Source organism: Ambystoma mexicanum, chromosome 7p, assembly GCF_040938575.1.
Source record: "Ambystoma mexicanum isolate Mex_15411 chromosome 7p, UKY_AmexF1_1, whole genome shotgun sequence".
In the NCBI taxonomy this organism is placed as follows: Eukaryota; Metazoa; Chordata; class Amphibia; order Caudata; family Ambystomatidae; genus Ambystoma; species Ambystoma mexicanum.
The window spans coordinates 622,125,316-622,148,030 of NC_090939.1; positions in this window are offsets into that span (position 1 = coordinate 622,125,316).

A 22,715-nucleotide genomic window follows, 5' to 3' on the forward strand; every position below is an offset into this window, starting at 1 on the left:
AAAAACCTCTTAAAATGTGGGCAGAAAAATCACAAGAATTATGGTGTCATTTAAATAATTTTCACAAGTCCGTACTATGAGTTATTCATCTTTTTAGAGTTATGTTCTGGCCCCAAAGGGGTGTGGTTTTCCTCCAGCACAAGGTTGAATTTCTGGTTTTTCCAGTTCTGCCAAGCCAGCTTGCTCTCACAGGCAGTGCCCCTCCCCTTTGCTTCAGGAGGAAGCTACTTTTACGACATCTGCAATAAACCATCTGCCTGGGTCAGGACAGGGCTTTGTTCAGAGCTCCTGTATTCTGTGGGGGCTCCCCTTAATTCAATTATCAGAGAGATGGCATATCCTTAGTATGGCCAGCAAAAGGCAGATAGGCCCGGGAACACAGCTGTGACTCAAGTTTCACTCCTGATGGGGGTAGTTGTCAGGCAGAATTCAGTTCCTTAAGCCAGGTTTCAGATAAAATGTCACTTTTTGTTACCCAGTTTAAGTCAAGACAATGTTTACATATGCAGCTAGAATGCTGATTCTATGTTTAAAACTATGACATTTAAACAATTGCAACCTATGTGACACTCAAAGTAGGTCACTCATTTCTTTTAAACATTTAGATTTGTAGTGTCTTTCAGTCCAAATTTACTTAAACTGCTGAAATCCACAGCTCAGCCAGTCTTGTTATAAACCTTCAAGTCACTTCAGAATATAACTTTACATTGGATCCACCTCTTAAAATGTCTTTCTTTGGCATGTTTTGGGTTCATTTATTCAGTTTTCTACAAAAAAGTAAAATCTGGTGGTTTTAAAACGCCGGCTTTTGGATAGTGGTGAGTACTGGTACTGCACCCATTTTTGGGATTTAATAAAATGAATTCTCCACAGTTATGGGTTTGCTTTTGGCAATCAGCATTGCCATTCCCAATGGTTTCAGACTACTGTGTGGGTAGTCCAATGGTGGTTTTAGGCAGTGTCCTTCTGTGCCCATAACATCGGCAAAAATGGGTGGCCGCCTATTCTTCATGCACTTCCCTGGGCATTTTCTGGGAAGCTCTGGCCATCATGATGTTTTCATGTCAGTACTGCACAGTTTTGAGGTAGGGCTCGGATGCATGGGTAAATACATCCCACAAGCCCCCCTCTTGCGATGGCCATTCTATTTCACGAATGGGACTCGCAAGACCTGGGATGTTTCCTCATCTTCTTCCAATAGATGGCACAGTTCAGCATCTTTTCCTCCATCCGGTCGGATCGATCGGTTCTCCTCGCCGGTCCTGATGGGAATATTGGGCGGTACCCCGGGCCCGTTGCGTCTCTGCTCCCGGTCTCCGGATCGTCCTCCTTGGCCCGTCTCCAGGTTTTCTTTCTCCTAGGACGACAAAGGAAGAGCGGCAATACCTATTCATAGACGTTTTTCCACCACTGTTGAGATAGTGGGGCAGCATATGCATTTCATCATAACGAAACATTACATTCTTATTTTGAAAAAAAAAACAGTATAACTAAGAGACAGTTTCATGCAAATCACAATATTTTAGAGACTAGATGTGGTATGTTTTATGGTTGGAACTGAATTAGTCTGAGACAGTACCCGCTAGGATTCCAGAGGATTCCTCCAGTTGTTGCAGAGTGTGCCTGGGATGGCAACATTTCAACTGGTTTATGTGGACCCACTTGTCTTCCCCCGCTGCCAAAGGACCTTTGGGGATGTGGATTTTGTAGGCCACAGGGGAGATCTTGTCGATGATCTCAAAGGGTCCCTTCCACGTAGGCAAAAATTTCCGCTGTTTTGCCTGGTTTCTTTGGAAGTTGTATGGATAGACCCGGTCTCCCACCTGATATTCCTTCCTGGAAGTTTTCAGGTCATAGTGGGTCTTCATGCTATCAGCCGATCTTTCTAGATTCCGCTGAGCATAAGCAAAAGCATGTTGAAGGTGTTTCCTTAAATTCTCCACATACTCATGAGTTGTGGAGGCATTTATCAGTGTCTGCTCTTGGGTCCTGTAGAGCAAATGCTGCGGAAGCACCATCTTGCGTCCAGTCATCAACTCAAATGGTGACATTTTGGTTGCAGATGAAGGGGTAGATCTGATGGCCATTAGGACCAGAGGTAATCGGATATCCCAACTTGGCCCAGAATCTGCCACAAACTTTTTTAAGATGCTCACAATTGTCCGGTTATATCTCTCTACTGCCCCAGAAGAAGCTGGCCTGTAAGCAATATGCAACTTCCTTTTGACCCCCAGTATCTCCCACATCTTTGTCACCCACATCTTTGTCATTACTTCACTGGTGAAGTGGCTACCCCTGTCTGACTCAATCCTTTGAGGTAGACCAAAACGGGAAAAGATGTGGTTAATCATCAGGGCAGCTGCCGTTTCTGCCTTGCAATTTGGGGCTGGGAGACATTCCACCCACTTGGTAAACAAGCATGTCACAGTCAACATGTACTTATTCCCCCTAGCAGAGCGAATCACGGGGCCTACAAAGTCGATTTGTAAATCTGACCATGGCAGTGTCATCCCCCTCTTTTGGAGAGGCGCACGGTGCGTGAGGGATGATGGCTGAAATTGTGCACACACAAGACACCCCTTCAAGTATTGGTCGAGGTCCTGCCCCATGTGTTGCCAGTATGCAACCTCTCTTAAGATTTCCAATGTTGTGTGAAATCCCCTATGTCCGGCGGTGGCCGCATCATGGGCGTGACTTAACATCAGGCTTCGGAATGAGGTAGGAACCACCCACTGATCGTGGCCAGCTTTGGATTTCCTTACCAACAAACCGTCTTGGATCCGGAACATTTTTGGACATTTCATCAACACTCTTAGGTCCTCTTTCCCAATGTAATCGGTATCCGTCAGGGGAAAGTTCTCAGGGTCCTCAAGGTGCTGGTAAAATTTACCAATTATTGGATCCCCCTTCTGAGCGGTAATCAAATCAGCATCAGGGGTCTCCTTACTCCATTGTGCAATTGAAAGGTCGTTGTGAGCATTTGTCTGGGACCTAGTGATAGCAGTGACCTGGATTTCCCCCAACAGGGACTCAATCTCAATTAGATCCCCTTGCATGGCCCCGGTTTTGGCCAGCTGATCAGCTAAGTCGTTTCCAGTTTTGTCTGGTCCCTCTACTTTGGAATGACCCTTGATCTTTTTCCAATAGGTGGTCATCTCATTCGAGGTGACCAGATCATCAATGTTTTGGATCAACTTCCCATGTTTCAAGGGTTTGTTGTTAGCACATAACATGCCTCTGGTTTTCCAATTAACCAGGTGCTCCACGAACCCGTTCCGTACATAATCCGAATCTGTGATTATGACCAGTTTGTGGAGTTGATGCTGGACAGCAGTGAGGATGGCCTGATGCACAGCCATCAATTCTGCCACCTGACTACTTCGGGGACCAATTTTGTATCCAGCGGAGGGTTCTGGGGACTCATTCACCCATGCATTCCCTACGCCGGCCACCAGTTCTTTCTCCCCGTCGTTGTCAACATGGTAAGAGCATCCATCCACATAGACAGTGGGCATTCCCTCACACTTGTCCTCTTCAAAGACTTTGTGTGGGGAATTAAGGTATGCCTCCGTGTTGTCCTTTATTTTTAGACTTTCGTCCTCAAGACAGTTTTCTCTGGCACAAACATGCAAGTCAGCCAGACCTTGCGCGAGGGGACTCTTCTTGTTTTGGCCATATCTGACCTCCACAGGAAAGCCTTGCATTGACAGAATCCAGGAAGTAATTCGGGAATTACTCACATTTCCGGCCCGGATTCTATCACTTTGGAGATATTGCAGAGGCTGGTGTGGAGTCTCCACTATGATGTGTTCCCCCTGGATAAACGGGCGGTAATTCTTCAATGCCCACACCGTTGCCAGGAGTGCCTTCTCACAATCGTTGAATTTTTCCTCCACAGAGGATAAAGTTTTGCTCGCATAGGAGATTACTTTATTGACCTTGTCATGCTTTTGGTATAATACTGCCGTCAAGCATGTATTAGAGAACCCCGTCTCCAGGAAGAACTCCTTGTTTCTGACGGGGTAAGCTAGGCAAGGCGCTTGTGAGAGGCTTCTTTTGAGTTGTTTTACTGCCTCGGCTTGTTCTGGACCCCATTCCCACTTGACCCCCCCCTTCAGGAGATGAATCAGGGGTCTGGTGATCTCTGCGTAGCCCTCAATGAACTTTCTGCTGTAATTAGTCAGTCCAAGGAGGCTCCTTAGTTCCCGCAGAGTTGTGGGGTCTTTCAGTTTCTGAAGTGCTTCCACTTTCTTTTCCTGGGGACAGAGACCCTGAGGAGTAATCTCATGCCCCAAGAAATTAACACGGGTTCTACACCACTGTGCTTTCTGAAAGGAAAGTTTTGCTCCGGCGGCCCTCAACTGTGTCAGAACATAACGGATCTCCGCTATGTGTTCCTCAACAGTTGAGCTTTTGATGAGGACATCATCTACATAAGCCAGGCTACCCCTCGCACCCAGGTCGGGCATGGCCTTATGTAGGAAAATGTTGAATTCATTGCCGGAGTTGAGGTATCCGAAGGGAGTCCGGGTCCATGTATACTGCTGGCCCCCAAAGGTAAAAGCCAGTTTGTATTGGTCCTCCCTGCTGACAAGCACAGTCCAGTATCCATTGGTCAGGTCTATTGCAGTGAATACCTGTGACCCCTGGATCTGGGCCAGCCCTTGGTCAATGTAGGGCAGAGGCCATCGGGAAGTATGGACCCGTTTGTTGAGCTCCCTAAGGTCAGCACAGAGTCTCCACTGGCCGTTTGGCTTCAATATTCCCAGCACCGGATTATTGAAAGTGCTGTGGACTGGACGGATTATTCCCCGGCACTCAAGGTTCTTAATTATTTCAGTAAGGGACTCCATTGATGCGAGAGGCAAGCGATATTGCTTCACAAACACAGGAGTCATGCCAGGGTCCGTGGGGATTGTGGTTGTGTGGATGTCGGTGCGACCACAGTCATATGAGTCTACCGCAAAGAGATCTTGGAAATCCAAGAAAACTTGTTTCAACTTTTGCTTTTGTTCCAGAGTCACACAGGCATCAGCTAGGTTGACTCTCTCTTCCACCATCTGCCTGAAGCCTGGAAAGACTTCTGGTTTGGCTATTTCAGCGGCCTCCTCCAGCTGGGTGGAGAAGTCCCTGGTCAGAGTGCTGATTTGGACGGGAGGCTTCAGGTGGGAAAGGCAGCCCTCATGGACCTGGAAAATCACCTCATCCCTCCTGAAGTCACAAGTCACATCTTCCTTACCATAAGGGCAGGAAGTGTACACCAGGAAGTTCCCCCCATGCCGGGTAAAAATCCTGTCTGGTGTTGTTTTGTCCTCACTGTCACTGTCAAAACAGTCCTTGGGGATTGGTCCTAACAGTTCATTTACTAAGTCGATGGAAAAATGTCGGTCATCAACCGCCATTCCAATAATGGTGCCTGCGGCTAGAGTAATACTCTTTAAGTCGCTGTTATCCACCTCTATTAGAATGGTGTCATGTTCTATGTTGACTAATGGAGTTGGGTTTACCCCTAACCCTTGCTGTTGGAGAGAAGCATTTAGATGTATGTAAGCATCAGGGTTTTTCAACTCTTGTCCCCCTTTAACTTTCACTTCCAGGGAGAATTGTCGGGTCCTTTCTGGGATGGTGACTTCCTCTTTGATCTGAATTTCAACTGCATAAGGTAGCAATTGAGCTGACCTAAATGCTTTTTCTGGATCATCAAAGCCCATGGGATTATCCGCTAATCGGGACCAAGCTTTGAAGTTTATTAGGTCCAAACTAATGGCAAAGCGATTGAGAATGTCACTGCCTAAGTAAAAGGCAGCAGTGACGTCTCGCACGACCCAACAATTATGGACTATGCTCTTGTTGCCAATGGAGATTTTGAGCATACACCTGCTTGGCAGGAGATGTTTGGAATTAGGTGCTTCCAGGTCCATTTCCCATTTGTCTATCAATTTGAAGGTGGGAATGGCTGGATCTTTTGGGAGTTGGCGGAACATGGCTTCGCTGATGAAGCTCTTACCGTTGTTCACACACACTCGAGCGAGAACAGAGTCCTTCCCATCATTTAACTGAACAGGGATGAACAACTGCTCTCCAATTTGCTGAATATCAGCCAGGCTCTGAGCTGATTTCACATCTTTCTGGACTATAGGAGTGGGAGTTTCTGATTGTGGATTAGTATAGAATTTCAGAGTGTTTCCTTCCAGCGTGGAATACCACTTTAGACTGGAAGGAAGGTTGATTTTCAGAAATAGAGAGGACCCCCCATCACCAGTCTGTTGTCCTACTGCTTTACTGTCACGTCTGGAATTTGGCTGTTCTGGAAGTGAAATTCTACTTGGTCAGATTTTTGTTCAACCATGTGGCAGGTGCCGTTTAAACTAACATGGTTGACACTCTGTTTTAATTTTATGGGTCGGCTAGTCTGGGTCCAGAGGACCTTGTTTACACAATCTATTAGGGGTGACAACCTTCTCAGGAGGTCGTTCCCTAGTAAACAAGGGGTGCCGTCTGGAGTCACAACTATGACCGGGTGTTTCACCTTGTGTCGCCCGATCTTAATGTCCAAGTCTGCAGTCCCCTCAACGGGAATTTCCTTCCCGTCAAAGTTCTGCAGTTGTCCAGGAAGAGAGGTGAGAGGAATTTGGTAATTCTCTCCCCTTCCTGCATTCAGTTCATCAAAGGCCCTTCTGGACAGAAGGGTAGCTTGAGATCCCGTGTCCACCAGCGCTGAAATCGTACCCTGCCCCTGTACTTGTACCGGGGCATAATATCTTCCCTCCTTCTCCTCAAGGGGGCACAGATAATGCACATTTTTGGACAACTGGTGGGCTAACTTTCTGGTTTTGGACATCGCTAGCGAAGAGATTTGGGCAGAATTCTGTGGAGAGCCTTGGGAATCTGAAAGAAAAATTTGGCAACTGGAGATCAGAGCCATTGTGGGTTCCCCTGGCTCCGGTTCTGGGCCGCCCCCCCCTTTTTGGAGGCAGTCACCAGGATGGGTTTGAACCAGGGGATTTTCTTGCTGTTGGTTCTGGGATGAGATGGTGGGCGGCGGTAGCTCAGCCTCCCCATCTCCCCAGTCTGGATTTGCATCCCTAGGGACCCATTTTTCTTTGGGAGGAGTTCCCCCCTCTCTGAAGGAGAAGATCCTTTTCCCAGGATCCTCTGAGGATCCCTCTCCCTCAAATTGGAAGATCTGTACCTCCTCCTCAAACTGAGTCTGTTTGGGTCTTTTGTTTCTCCTACCACCCCTCTGCTCCTTAGGAGGCAGACTTTCAGGGGCAAGAGATTTTGTTTCCGGTTCCTGGGTTTCCAGGGGCTGTTTACAAGTGAGGAAGGAAGCTTCCTCCAAGGCTTTACACCCCCCTTCCCCTTGTGCCTCCTCCCTGGGAACCGGTGAGTTATCGGGGTGCTGCCCCCGTCATTGTTCTGGAGCACCAGGTCCAGAGTTGGGTGCGTTCTGCGCCGGCATGCCGATCTGAGGGTTCTGCTGAGCCCTCAGTATGTGACCCAGATCCCGCGCCATGTTTTGAACCTGGCGCTCTAACTGGGAAACCCGCTCAGGCTGATACGGGGCCCTGTTTTCTCCCCTGGGCTGATCCCGGGAAGAGTAGCTGTCCCTCCTCTGGTAATACCCCGGGTTGGGAAGATTTGGGTACCCCTCCACCCTTGGCCTCCCCTCTCCCGGATTCAGTGGTCTGGGCTCAGGGAATTGGGGAAAGAAGGATGGATGGTTTTGGGGCTGAAAGTCGGGTGGATATCTGGGGAAAAAGTTCTGCCCAGGATTTGGAGAGTTTCTGCCCTCCGGTGGGAAGTTAGGAGGGAAGTTCCCTGGGTTAGGTGCTTGGCTGGATCCCCCCCCTTGGGCTGGAGGAGTCCACACATAACCCAGGATGGGTCTGTTTCCCTTGTAACGGGGACTTACATAATCAGGAGAGCGAGGGACCCCATTTGTGGGGCTGCCTCCCTGGCTCCCTGTCTGTGACTGGCCCGAGGACCTTCTGGGCCTAGCATTATTAGGTGCAGGTAGGTTTTTAGGCCCCCCCATCTCCAAATCTAAAACGGGGGTGACCTTTACCTCTGCCACCTTGGCAGCAGCAGGGGTGCTGTTGGCTTTGGGGTTTTTCTGGGCATTACTTTTGCTATCTACCAGTTTCTGCACCTCATAGATCCGGGTAGCCTGTTCAATGACCCAGTATAAAGATCTTTTCTCGTGAAAATCCCTCACGAGCTGGGTCATTATGTATTTGGGCAAGGCATGGAAAAACGTATTAATAAATTCTCTGCTATCCGTGCGCACCCTTCTTGTGGTCTGTGCAAAAGCACGCTTTAACTCCTGCACAAATTCTTGTGGGGCCTGATCCTCCCCACATTGCAAATTTTAGGCTGCCTTGCGAGCCTCTTGAGGATTTCTATGAATGGAAAAATGTTTCAAGATGGCCGCCTTATAGGTGGACCATCTTAAATGATTTTGGTCCTCCAGCCCCGCAAAGAAACTGGAGTATTCCGGGGAGAAGGTCCACTTTACATATTGAATACAGCTTTGGCTGTCCTTCAAATGGAAAGTCTCCATCATTTGCTCAAACAACTCTAAGTGCTCCCAAACAGAATACTTAGCGTTCTTATGGTAAGGCGTGATGACGCTCCTGATCGCCTTAATCTGCTTTAAGGGGTCCTTAAGCAAGGCCCTTTTTGCCTTATTGGCCTTTTTGGTTCGGGTAACCCTTGTCCATTCATCCTCTGACTCAGAGGCACTGCTCCCAGAGGTTCCTGTCTGCTCTTCCAGGTTTTCCCGGATTCTGCGAGCCTGGGAATGGCTGGCAGAATGTGGGGACCTGGTCTCCTGTGTCCTGCGCAGTTCAGAGGAGTCTTCAGATTCCTCCTTGCTGCCAGGATTTGATGGGTACCCCCTCCACTGACCTAACTGGGCAGAGGTTTTCAGGATGCCCTTAATGGGCCTACTCTCCTGGGGTTCCCCACTAAATTGCACTGCACTTGGGTGCCCATACCCGGATGCCCGCCCCTCCATACCTGGGTGGTACTGGCCTATGAGCCCCATACTTTTGTCTGGATAGTAGTCTGCCATCCCGGTGGCCCGGTGCTCATGTGCGCCGGGGAACATGGGGGTGGCAGAGTCCAGGGACTGAGAGGTATGAGGGCCTCTGGTACTAGGGCTCCTGAGGTTATGCTCCGGAGTTTCCCTTTCCCAGCGAACCTCATCTCTATCCGCCCCTGCTCCCTGTTGCAATGCAAGAGCCTGCATTTGTGCCTTCAGTTCCTCAGTTAAGGCCTTACTGGACTCTATCAGTCTCTCCTGCATCGCTACCTGTTGTTGGAGCCTATCATTGTGTTGACAGAGGGCCTCATTTTCCCTCTGTGCTTCCTGGTTGGTCCTGGAGAACTGGGCCAGTCTTTGCTGCAGGAGGGTTACCTCCTGAGCTGTGTCCCTATTGGCCTGCTCCTTTCTTGCTAGAGCATCCTCCACCCTTCTGGTGTGCTCTACCAAGTTCTGGTTTTCTTTTTGGAGATCACCCAGCCCCTGGAGGGCCAGGTGATTTTCTTCAATTTCCTTTTTTAAGTGGCAGACTTCCTGGCCTAAAGTGTCTCTTTCCTGACTAAGAGCCTGCATCTGTGCCGCCAGGTCGTCCCTTTGCCTTTGGAAGGCACCGGCTTTCTGGCGCTCCTGATCAAACTCTGCCTGGGTATCCAGGTCTTTCAGGATCAGTTTATTGCTCCCCTCTTTCTCTCTGTCTAGTTGGATTTGCAGGGTGGCTACCTGCTCTGTGCATGCCCTGTTGAAATTAATCTGTTGCTCCAGCTTTTTCTGGCTCTGCAGTAGGGAGTCCAAACTGTCTTGGCGTTCCTGCTGCAAAGCCAGAATTCTGGTATCCCGGTCTGTCTTTTCCTGTTGCAGGATGTCCATATCCTCTTTTATTTTAATGATGTACTGCCTACTATCATCTTCTGACTCCTGGCTCCTCTGCAGCCTCTGCTCAGAAGAGACCAGGTCAGATTGGATCTTCTCTAACGCCATCTGTCGCTTATTCGCCAGATCTTGGCTTTCAGTACATCTATCCTGCATGTCTCCCATATATAGGTACAGGTATGCCGCTATCCTAACAATCTTGTCGTGTTCATCTTTGGCCTTCGGGGCCATGTATAATTCACTCAGGGCCACATGTAGTGGACCCTGATCTCTATATATATCTGACCCCGTTTCAGTGACCTGTTGTGTGATTGCCTGCAACCACGCATCCTGGCCCTGTTCGGTCCATTCACCTCTCACAAATAGCTTATGTAAGAGGTGCTCTCTGGCTATTTTCATGTCCACGAGTGTCATCATTCTGGAAATTTGATTTCCTTCCTGACTTACAAGAGTTAGTATTTTATTCTTGCAAAACAGACCGTTTCCTTGGAGCGTTCCTATGAGGAGTGCTTTACAGCGTAACACAGCGTGGTGATCCGACCGGATATGTGTATCTGGTCAGCTGGCACGCTGTATTAATCTGCACAAATGGTAGATCTAACCCAAACGTCCGGCACGAGCCCCAAATTTGTAAGAGGATTCAATTCAACACTACAGCTAAGTCAACGCCTAGTCTATAATACTGAATGAAAACCCTTATTGATATACTTTATGTCCAGTTCATGCGTTCTGGATGACTACCCCTATATAACACCCCTCTCTCAGAATCCCCCTGACCCCACTGAGCCAAGAAGTAGTTCTGCTTTGCAAGTTAAAAGGTTTATTTGAGAAGTAAAGCAATATATATCTATATCACGCTTTATAATAAATTAATAATTGGATATCACACTTAATCTGGGATGATAAAGATTAACAACGGAGAATCTGGCACTAGCACACTTCTTGATAATCACTAAGGAGTTGACATGAAATGGATAAGATAGCAACAATACTTTTATGGTTTCAAATGGATGCAATGTGGAATGAAATGCAGTACAAAAAATAACTTGATAGGATTTCAGCAAAAACAATGTAATCACTTTCTTGTACAATTCACCCCCCCCCTTTTATGCAATGCAAGGAAATGGAAGGATGGCACACAATTCTCAGAAATGCAATTCAAATGTAATTCAGTTCACCCAGCAACTTAGACTACAGAAGTTGAAAACACAGGCAAAATGCTTTTAATTCCCTCTAGGAGGTTCAGGGTGAGTGAAATCAAGTTAATATTAGTCCAGGCTCACTTTAGCAAGGATCTAGGGTGTAACTAGCAGGTTAAACGAATTTCTGGCAAATGGAAGGCAAGCAGCAGCAGATTTTTACACTTGAAGAAATTTGCAAATCGCGGTAAAATGCCAAATCGCGGCTAAATTTGCGAATGCGCCGAGCGCGATTACAGAGGAACTACAAGGACTATCACTATCGTTTTGAGGTCCTAGGAAAGCCTAGGATCTCAGCTTCCAGATGAAAGTTACTGCAAGTCTCTAGCACAAACGGTCACGGAGATATGAGCGATTAAATAAAGGTAGTTTTTCAGATTCGAAATTTTAAAGTTCAAAAAGACAAGTGCAGCTTGCAACTAGAAAATGATAAGTGACAGCTTTACAAATGACAGGTGACAATTAGGAGGCAGTTCTACTTAGATTAAAATAGCTTGGATTATATTATTTTAACTAAGAGATTGGTTCTGCACAGTTTTGCTAGGTACTCACACTATATTCTTGAATTAGAATGGACCTCGCCACGGATCTGGTCAGGTTTTTGTTCACTCGCCCCGGACGGTCTCTGCGCTTCACAGTGATCTGGGTCAGCTCTCTCTGGTTCTGCTAACAGGTCAGCTCTACTCTGCTGGTCTGGTCTGGGTCTCTGAAGGTTGATGGAGGTAAAGTATGGATTTTCCCGGCAGAGCGTCCCGCAGCAAATGGATTTGAAGGTCCCTATCTGTCCTGTCTCTCTGCTTTTATGTGTTTTTAAAATGGGTGTGTGTGAGCAGCATCACTAGCCAGCCCCTCTCCACTTATCATTGGCCAAGCTTTCATTTATCCCCTGATTGGGGGAGCTAAGTTGTGTCAGAGTGATGTCATTTTACAGCCTGCAGAAAGTCCACTCCTCCTGTCAACTTACACACAAATCTAGATTTGAACCAAATACATATTTGCAGAGGTACATATTGTTTAAAATTACATGCACCCATCACATATCACAGGAGGTATCTCCTGTTCAAACTCTGCTCTTCCTGGGAGCTTGCATTCAGAAATGGCAATATTTTGCACTTTTTAACTGGTTTGCAATACCGGACATTACCCCAAATTTACACACATGTGCGCAAGGAGTATGGACATTAGTTGATGAAGTGTCAGATTTTTCACATGCACACATTTTGAGTAATATCCTCTTTTCCGCTAAAACTCCCCTGAACATACCACCGGTTCTAAAAACCTCTTAAAATGTGGGCAGAAAAATCACAAGAATTATGGTGTCATTTAAATAATTTTCACAAGTCCGTACTATGAGTTATTCATCTTTTTAGAGTTATGTTCTGGCCCCAAAGGGGTGTGGTTTTCCTCCAGCACAAGGTTGAATTTCTGGTTTTTCCAGTTCTGCCAAGCCAGCTTGCTCTCACAGGTAGTGCCCCTCCCCTTTGCTTCATGAGGAAGCTACTTTTACGACATCTGCAATAAACCATCTGCCTGGGTCAGGACAGGGCTTTGTTCAGAGCTCCTGTATTCTGTGGGGGCTCCCCTTAATTCAATTATCAGAGAGATGGCATATCCTTAGTATGGCCAGCAAAAGGCAGATAGGCCCGGGAACACAGCTGTGACTCAAGTTTCACTCCTGATGGGGGTAGTTGTCAGGCAGAATTCAGTTCCTTAAGCCAGGTTTCAGATAAAATGTCACTTTTTGTTACCCAGTTTAAGTCAAGACAATGTTTACATATGCAGCTAGAATGCTGATTCTAAGTTTAAAACTATGACATTTAAACAATTGCAACCTATGTGACACTCAAAGTAGGTCACTCATTTCTTTTAAACATTTAGATTTGTAGTGTCTTTCAGTCCAAATTTACTTAAACTGCTGAAATCCACAGCTCAGCCAGTCTTGTTATAAACCTTCAAGTCACTTCAGAATATAACTTTACATTGGATCCACCTCTTAAAATGTCTTTCTTTGGCATGTTTTGGGTTCATTTATTCAGTTTTCTACAAAAAAGTAAAATCTGGTGGTTTTAAAACGCCGGCTTTTGGATAGTGGTGAGTACTGGTACTGCACCCATTTTTGGGATTTAATAAAATGAATTCTCCACAGTTATGGGTTTGCTTTTGGCAATCAGCATTGCCATTCCCAATGGTTTCAGACTACTGTGTGGGTAGTCCAATGGTGGTTTTAGGCAGTGTCCTTCTGTGCCCATAACATCGGCAAAAATGGGTGGCCGCCTATTCTTCATGCACTTCCCTGGGCATTTTCTGGGAAGCTCTGGCCATCATGATGTTTTCATGTCAGTACTGCACAGTTTTGAGGTAGGGCTCGGATGCATGGGTAAATACATCCCACAGGAGATAGAGGATAGGAAGGATCCAAGTTGTACCTGGGAGGGTCGATCAGAAAGGAAAGAGGTCAGCCAGGCCAGAGCCTGATAGGTGATACCCAAGTTGTCACAGAGACGATTGAGCAGGAGGATGTGGTTGACCGTGTCAAAAGCAGAGGAGAGATCAAGTAGGATGAGGACGGAGGGAATGTTCGAGTCAAGGTTGGAGAGCAGATCTTCACGGATGTTCAGGAGAGCAGCTTCCGTGCTTCTGGAGCGCTCTGAATCCAGATTGGTTGTTATGAAGAGAGACAACAGAGTCGGAATGAAGGTCAGGCTGGGAGATGGCCATCTTTTCCAGGAGCTTCCCCAAAAAGAGATCAATGCAAATTGGGCGATAGTTAGCCGGACAAGAGGGATCAGCAGTGGGATTCTTGAGGAGAGGATGCACAAGGGAGTGCTTCAGAAGGGAGGGGAAAGATCCAGAGGCAAAAGAATGGTTACAGAAATCGGCAAGGGCCGGAGCGAGGGTATCAATGTGGTCCTTAATGGTTTTAGAGAAAGAAGGATGGACCTGTTTTGATGAGGCTTTCATAGATCGGCCTTGTCTAGCAACCTCATCCTGGGTGATAAGAAGAAAGGAAGGGAAAAGGGTATGGGGGTAGCTGAGGGACGGTCAGCAAACCGGGACAGAGAGGGGAGAACAGGGCGGCGGAGGAGAGGATGAACAAGATGTCCTAGGTTTTGGAATTAAAGTGAGAGGCAAGGGCATTGCAAAGAGCCTGGGAGGTAAGAGGAGGGATGGAGACAGCAGCAGGGTTGGCTAGCTCCTTGCAGATTTTAAAGAGTTCGACCGAGTTGTTGGAAGCCGCAGAGATGCAGCCTTGAATGTGGCCTTCTTGAAGCGGACAGCGAAACGGCTGTGTGAAAAACATACATACCAAGGTACCACCTCGTAGCCATCCATAAAAGTTCACCTGCAGTCTGAATTACTGAGCAATGCATTGTGGATATGCACATTACTAAAAACATAGTTGTTTATTCCATATGTGAATAGTGTCTTTGTCTCAAAGGGTAGGACCAGGTTATACTTAGTTTTATCTGCGCAAACCCGCCAGCACTCAAGGATACCAACAACTACATAAACATTTCTCCCTCATTCAGGATCACCAGTGTGTTGGGGCGTGACCTCCTTGTTTTTGGAGCTTTGGGGAATGTTTACCGAACATCATCAAAGTTATGATGGGTTTACGAAATAGGTGAACAAAAGCTACCTGAAAAATGAAAGTAGAATAGGCCATTTTAGTTGAAAGTAGCACTTGCCACAGCACCACTCAGAAGCCATCCCTTCTATAGGGCCTGAATCACAGAGTGTATGGTGCTCCTGGCAGCCATGCCCACCCCACTCCCATCACATAAATGCCCTCATGTAGCTCTGTCACCTAACGCCCCACCTTCAGTGAGGCTTCCTCCAAGGATTCATCTCCCATCAAACGCTCTAGAATGGTTTGTCTCGCCCCTTGTCTCCCCTGTTTTTGGTTATGTTACTTGCTGTGATATAATTGGAAACATGCAATGTCATTCCACCAAACAGTCATGGGTTCCAATCCATACACAAAACAAGCACTGGAAATGCCAATAGTTTTGACATTTACTGATGTTCTTTGCATTTTGCATTTATAGTTACCAGGGTGCAAGGAGGAGATTGCACAGTTTTAAAGCAGGATGCGATAAGGGGTGCAGGTGTGCATGGAATGAGAAGGGGAATAGAGCAATGGAGAAAGGCATTGACAGAGGCAGCCAATGATGAGCGAGAGGAAATATGAGCGAGAGAGAGTGAGAGGGTAAGATATAAAGCGAGAGTGTGTGAGAGGAAGGAGAAGAGGGGATAGGGAGAGCAAGTAAAGTGGGTGGATGGGGAATAGAGAGGGTGGATGTGTTTGGGAATAAATGGTGTAGGGTGTGTGGGGCTAGAAAGAGGGTAGGGTGTGTGGTGGGGTAAAGAGAGGGGGTAGGGTTAAGAAGAGGAAGAGGGTTAGGATGGGTGGATGGGGTAGAGCAACAGGGGATGGGGTGCATGGCAGTTTAGAGGGTAGTGTGGGTTGGTGGGGGTAGAGAGAGTGATGGTATTTTGGATGGGGATAGAGAGAGTGGGGGTAGGTTAGGTGGGTGAGAATAGAGAAGTGGTGTTAGGGCAGATAGGGGTTGAGAGAGTGGGTGTGTGGTGGGTGGGGTAGAGGGTGGGGGTATGTACAGGGAGTAGGACTAGAGAGAGTGGGGGTATGGTGTGTGGGTTGGATTAGAGAGAAAGGGGGTACAGAGTGGGGGTAGGGTGGGTGGGATAGAAAGAATGGGGCTATAGCCGGTGAGAGGTTTGGGTGGCTGGATTCGGTGTAGGTTGGCTGGGGGTAGAGAGAATGGGGGTAGGTTGAGTGGGGATAGAGAGAGTGGGAATAGGGTAGGTGGGTATAGAGAGGTGGAGGTAGGGTGAGTGGGGTAGAGAGACTGGGAGTAGGGTTGGTGGGGGTAGTAAGGGTGGGGTAGGTTGGGTGGGCGTAGAGAGAGTGGGAGTAGGTTTTATGGGTGGGGGTAGAGTGAGTTGGGGTGAAGAGGGTGTGGATAAGGTGGGTGGGGTGGAGCAAGTGGGGGTAGGGTGGCAGTAGAGCGAGTGGGGGTATGTAGAGAGAGTGGCGATGCGTGGGAGTAGAGGAAGTGGGTTAGGTGGGAGTAGAGAGCATGGGAGTAGGGTGGGTGGGTTGGTGTTAGAGAAAGTGGGGGTACATGGAGTGGAGGTATGGTGGGTGGGGGTATAGAAAGTGGTGGTAGGTTGGGTGTGGGTGGGGGTATTTAGTGGGTGTAGGGTGGGTGTAGGGGTTGTGGGGGTAGAGAGAGTGGGGATTGGGTAGGTGGGTGGGGATAGAGAAGTGGGGTATGTGTAGAGAGAGGGTAGAGTGAGTGGGGGTACGGGCAGTGGGGGTAGAGACTTGGGGTAGTGCCTACCCCAACTCTCTCTACCACCACAGGGTGGGTCAGGGGAGAAATTGTGTGGGTCAAATGGGTGGGGGTAGAGCAAGTGTGGGTATTTCTTTTCACAGCAAACATATTTATCTGTGGCTTCTGAAATAAAAGCATATTGCTAGTTTGGACAATATGGTCAAATATATTCACAATAAAAATAAAAACTATCGGGAAATGCCTGCAAAAACAGCAGTTAACTTCAGTTAGCAAAATGCAATCACCATATTTTGCAATCCAAAAGAAAGTTTCATCCTTTTGGTTAAAAAATGAAATGCCACAGAATATGTGTTCTGCATAATTACCTGCAGATTTTAAAAAGCGATTGGATAAAGTTATTAATTTATTTAAATATCATGACAACTGGGACAAAATGGGAGCATGAAGACGGTTCGACAGTCTTTGGGAAAAACCCTACACAAGCAGGACCATGAAGAGGCATACAACCCAATGCTTACTTTGTGAAATTAATAAAGCACTAACATTAAACATGATTTTTCTTCAGCTTTTTAAGTACAGTATTTGGCCACTAGTTACTAAACACCCCTCTGGTAACCAAGCACAAATATTGCTGCCAAGAATCGAAATTGCTGGGAGCTGTTACGCTCCTGGTTTAGCCTAGAAGACCCTGGATAGGTCGAAGCTCAATACCAAAATCTAGCAGGAGTCGCGTTGCACTACTCAAGCCTGCTCTGTGTGTTTAGGAATTGAGCTGAGCAGCCTGAGTCAGGGATTTTGGAGGCAGAACATGGTCAGGTCATCCCTCACCATGCTTCTAGAAAAGAATGGCTGTACACAGAGCTGGCGTACAGGGAGTAGAGCTCTCACTTTGACATCTGTGCAGAGCCTGCCGACGCAGGTTTGAATCCCAGCAAGCCCAAACTCAGCCTTTCATCCTTCAGAGGTCGCGTAAATAGCACCATACATCGTGTGTAATAAAAAGCAGCGCTCAGATGTCTGAGGGTTCACAGCGCTACGTAAATGCAAATTATTATTATTATTATTATCACTGGCCAAACAACGATCAACACGGTCCACAACACGCTGTAAAACAGAGTTACAGAGTCTCAACGTCTGATAGTAGGGTCGACCGGTGTAATGCTACCGCAGGCTCCAGACTCATAGTAGACAGCGCTTGCGCCGGCACTTGCGCCAATCCGATGTTCTATATTAAATGACAGTGAGAGAAAATTAAATGGGAGGTTTGTTTTCGATCCAGTGAGCATATCATTGCAATACATGGCAAGTAATGGCATTACCTAACCATAGGTCAACAGCTGGCAAATGGAGTGAGGACCTGACTTGATGCCAAATCCATATTCAGAAGCCAAAACTCTTGGCTTTGCATTGCTTTTTTTGTAGTGCATTAGGTCTGTTCATAGTCAAATCACTAATTAGCCCGACCTAAACAGTGCACATTTCTTTTACGCGTTTGCAGAAACATGCAGCACAAGACCATGCTTTGCGTCCTAATGCACTGCTTTTGTTTCATCTCCAGGCCTGTGTAGGGTGACCAGATTTCCAAAACTAAAAACCGGGACGCCCAACAACATAAAAGAGGGACTACCTGATCGCAGCCCACCAATTACCGCCCCTCCCCCAACATGCCCCCACAACCACCACACAACCATATTTCCAGCACTTTTCCTTTCTATAAAATGCATGTGATCTCATATGTGCAGTTTTGTCTATGAATCTTGGCATGTCAATTCAAAAGAAGCATTAGCTCTAACTGAAATTATATGGCTTGCTGTACAACACTTTCCAAGCCAGTCTCTGTGTCAAAGTCAGTAAATATTCTGACTTGTACCTGAAAGGTTGGGGGATCGAGCCAAGCCTCCAACTTCAAAATTCTGAAAGTCTTTTGAAAAATAATTACGATTTAAATCATCGTAGCCACCCCACCATGCAAACCCCGGACAGTGTTTCTAAACTGGAAAAACTCCCGGACTGTCCCGGGAAAACCCGGACTGCTGGTCATCCTAGGCCTGTGTGATTTCAGAAGTGTGCTTTTCGAAGGGGGCTCGTGGAGTCATGGGTTAGTGCCGGAAATGCTTCACTCCTGCGCACAAGCAACTTCATGAACGGGGGCGGCTCAGCGCTTTATTCAAATATAACAATGCCCCTGTGCGTGGTAGGGCTATGTCTGAAAGCCCCGTTCTGTGGCACAAGAGGGCAGGAGGTGGTGGAACGTTTTGAGAGCGCAGCGAGCCCTGCTGCTTCCCTCCAGAGCACGGCTAGTCCCATCAGAGCCATGACGCAGTGAAAGTGAGAGCAGCGCTGGGCAGCAGAACGCTGCGATCTGTGGCAGGTAAAGAGTGTGCGACGGGCAGCGGGTCGATTGGAAGGCAGTGAGCAGGGACCTGGGTACAAGAAAAGCCTCATAAGGGGGAGACCAGCCCGGAGCCAGGTCACCCGGAAGACAAGCAAGCGAGAGATCACTCCACAGCGACATAGTCCGACAGAAGTTCAACTAACAAAAAGCATTGGTGCATGCAAAAATCAAAATTATACAGCCATGTAGTTAAGTGCAGTCCTTTTGCTCCTACTTCGGAGCATGCACAGCTCCCAGGGAACAGCAGCAGGCTGGCAGATGTGACCGAGAGGGTCAGTGCCTGGCTGGTGCTTCGGTCATTTCATCGCCAAGCGCATGTTGCCATGCCAACGTCATACACTGCTCCCGAACCCCCCTTTACAGTTTATTTTTACAGTAGCAATGTTTTGGCAATACTTTGGTGGTTACTCCACCAAAATGCACCAAAAACAAAAAGTCTAAGCTCGGAATGATGCATTCAATTTTATAAATGGCAAAGAGCTTTGAGGTCCTCCTGTATGTTAGCTATTTCTGCTTTCATCAGACCTGAGGTCACCAATTATTATAGTAAATACTATTGAAAATGTTCATTCATTCATTCCATCTTGTTGTATGTTTTAACCAAAAGAAGAATTTCTTTTAGTATTTCAAGGTGATAAACAAAAGTCTTTTAATTACAGTTTATTATTGTGAAGAAGCAGAAAGTCACTAGTGCCAATGCATTTCGGACCTGAGGTCTTTCTTCAGGGCAAATTCTGCAGTCTTCTGTGCTCAATAGATTGTGCATATATATATGTTTATGCATTTCACAAATTTGCTTTCTTTGTAGTGTCCGTTCAAGCATATGTTGAAACCAGAGTGACCATCTTCTATCAGCTCGTTGATAGCATTTACTTCTCACAGAAGCAGGTGTGGTTTAATATACACCCGTATCCTGCTGTTCGTACTCGGCAGGACGATGTTTCAATCCATTTGGAGTTTCTGAGAGGTACAGGTTTCTGTGATTATAACAGTGTTCTAGACGCAGGCTGCTGCTGCGTTGATGGTGCTGCGTGGAACTGCGTGTCAGTAATAACGGCGCTCATTTACTGTCGACAACGTGAGTCCTTACTTTGTGTACAGTACATGAACGCCGTTATGGAGAAGTAAATGCGAGCTGATAGAGAATGAATGGTCAATCTGGTTTCAGCATACTTCAAGAAATTCTTCTTCAAAAATACAAGATGAAATGAATGAACATTTTCAGTAGTATTTACTAGAATAATTGGCGACCCCAGTTCTGATGAAATTCTTCATCAGACATTCTTTTTTCTGCATTTTTCATACCAGTGTGGTGTACATTGGGACTCTGAGGTTCGCCAATCTCCTTACAAGGAATCTCTAAATTATTTGAAGAGAATTTACAGGGTAATTCATAGAAATTCGCACAAAAGTGGCGCACGCGACTGGCGCACAGCATGCCCGTGCGAATGTCTGCGCCAGCCGTGCGCTAAAATCGATTTCCGCGCACAGCGTATTCATGGATTTTCGCATCCAAAATCAGCCGTGGCGCAGCGTGGCGCAGCGACCCTGCAGCAGCGCCAGTTACGCCCCCAAGAACGCCCTCGCGCAAGGAAAAGCCTTCAAAATCCCCAAATAATCGCAAAGGGCTGCGCTAACCCTGGACCAGTTCACAGGGCTGGCAAACAGCAAACACCAAGCGGGGAACGTGTATTTCAGTGGTTCGTGGGAAGTTCCACACGCGATTGTCCTGTGTACGTGTGCATCAGGGGTGCGCGGGAAGTATCACACGCAAAATCAGCAGGGTACGTGTATTTCAGGGGTGCGCGGGAAGTATCACATGCGATTCCAGCAGGGTACGTGTATTTCAGGGGTGCGCGGGAAGTATCACACGCAATTCCAGCAGGGTACGTGTATTACAGGGGTGCGCGTGAAGTTCCACACGCGATTTCAGCAGGGTACGTGTATTTCAGGGGTGCACGGGAAGTATCACACGCGATTCCAGCAGGGTACGTGTATTACAGGGGTGCGCGGAAAGTTCCACACGCGATTTCAGCAGGGTACGTGTATTTCAGTGGTGCGCGGGAATTTCCACATGCGATTGGCCCCGTGCGAGCAGGGTACGTGTATTTCAGGGGTGCACGGGAAGTTCCACACGTGATTGGCCCTGTGCGAGCAGGGTACGTGTATTCCAGGGGTGCGCGGGAAGTTCCACACGCGATTTCAGCAGGGTACGTGTATTTCAGGGGTGCGCGGGAAGTTCCACACGCGATTGGCCCCGTGCAAGCAGGGTACGTGTATTTCAGGGGTGCGCGGGAAGTTTCACACGCGTTTGGCCCCGTGCAAGCAGGGTACGTGTATTTCAGGGGTGCGCGGGGAGTTCCAAACGCGATTTCAGCAGGGTATGTGTATTTCAGGGGTGCGCGGGAAGTTCCACACGTGATTGGCCCCGTGCGAGCAGGGTACGTGTATTTCAGGGGTGCGCGGGAAGTTCCACACGCGATTACAGCAGGGTACGTGTATTTCAGGGGTGCGCGGGAAGTTCCACACGCGATTCCATCAGGGTACATGTATTTCAGGGGTGCGCGAGAAGTTCCACATGCGATTGGCCCCGTGCGAGCAGGGTACGTGTATTCCAGGGGTGCACGAGAGGTTGCACACGCAATTTCAGCAGGGTATGTGTATTGCAGGGGTGAGCGGGAAGTTCCACACGCGATTTCAGCAGGGTACGTGTATTTCAGGGGTGCGCGGGAAGTCCCACACGCGATTTCAGCAGGGTACGTGTATTACAGGGGTGCGCGGGAAGTCCCACGCGCGATTTCAGCAGGGTATGTGTATTACAGGGGTGCGCGGGAAGTTCCACACGCGATTTCAGCAGGGTATGTGTATTTCAGTGGTGCGCGGGAATTTCCACACGCGATTGGCCCTGTGCGAGCAGGGTACGTGTATTTCAGGGGTGCATGGGAAGTTCCACACGCGATTGGCCCCGTGCGAGCAGGTTACGTGTATTTCAGGGGTGCGCGGGAAGTTCCACACGCGATTTCAGCAGGGTACGTGTATTTCAGGGGTGCGCGGGAAGTTCCACACGCGATTGGCCCCGTGCGAGCAGGGTACGTGTATTTCAGGGGTGCGCGGGAAGTTCCAAACACGATTACAGCAGGGTATGTGTATTTCAGGGGTGCGCGGGAAGTTCCACACGCAATTCCATCAGGGTATGCGTATTTCAGGGGTACGCGGGAAGTTCCACATGCGATGCCATCAGGGTACGTGTATTTCAGGGGTGTGCGGGAAGTTCCACACGCGATTGGCCCCGTGCGAGCAGGGTACGTGTATTCCAGGGGTGCGCGAGAAGTTCCACACGCGATTTCAGCAGGGTACGTGTATTGCAGGGGTGCGCGGGAAGTTCCACACGCGATTTCAGCAGGGTACGTGTATTTCAGGGGTGCGCGGGAAGTCCCACATGCGATTTCAGCAGGGTACGTGTATTTCAGGGGTGCACGGGAAGTTCCACACGCGATTGGCACTGTGCGAGCAGGGTACGTGTATTTCAGGGGTGCGCGGGAAGTTCCACACGCGATTTCAGCAGGGTACGTGTATTTCAGGGGTTCTGGGGAGTACTACACGTGAATTGGCCGTGTGGGTCCTTAAGGGTGTTCGCTCTACAACCTCCACGGCCCCTGCAGGCAGCCCACACCACGGGGGACTACCCTGCACCCCTGCTCATGTCCCGCAGGCAGCCCATCCACCATGGGCATGCCCCCCAGCCAACCCACATGTCACCTTGCACTACTGATCTACAATGCATGTCTCCCACCACCCCCACCCCCCAGCAGTGCAGGGGCAGCCTCCACCAGGCCCCCACCCATGTCTACCACCACCCCCACCCCCCAGCCACCAGGGGCATC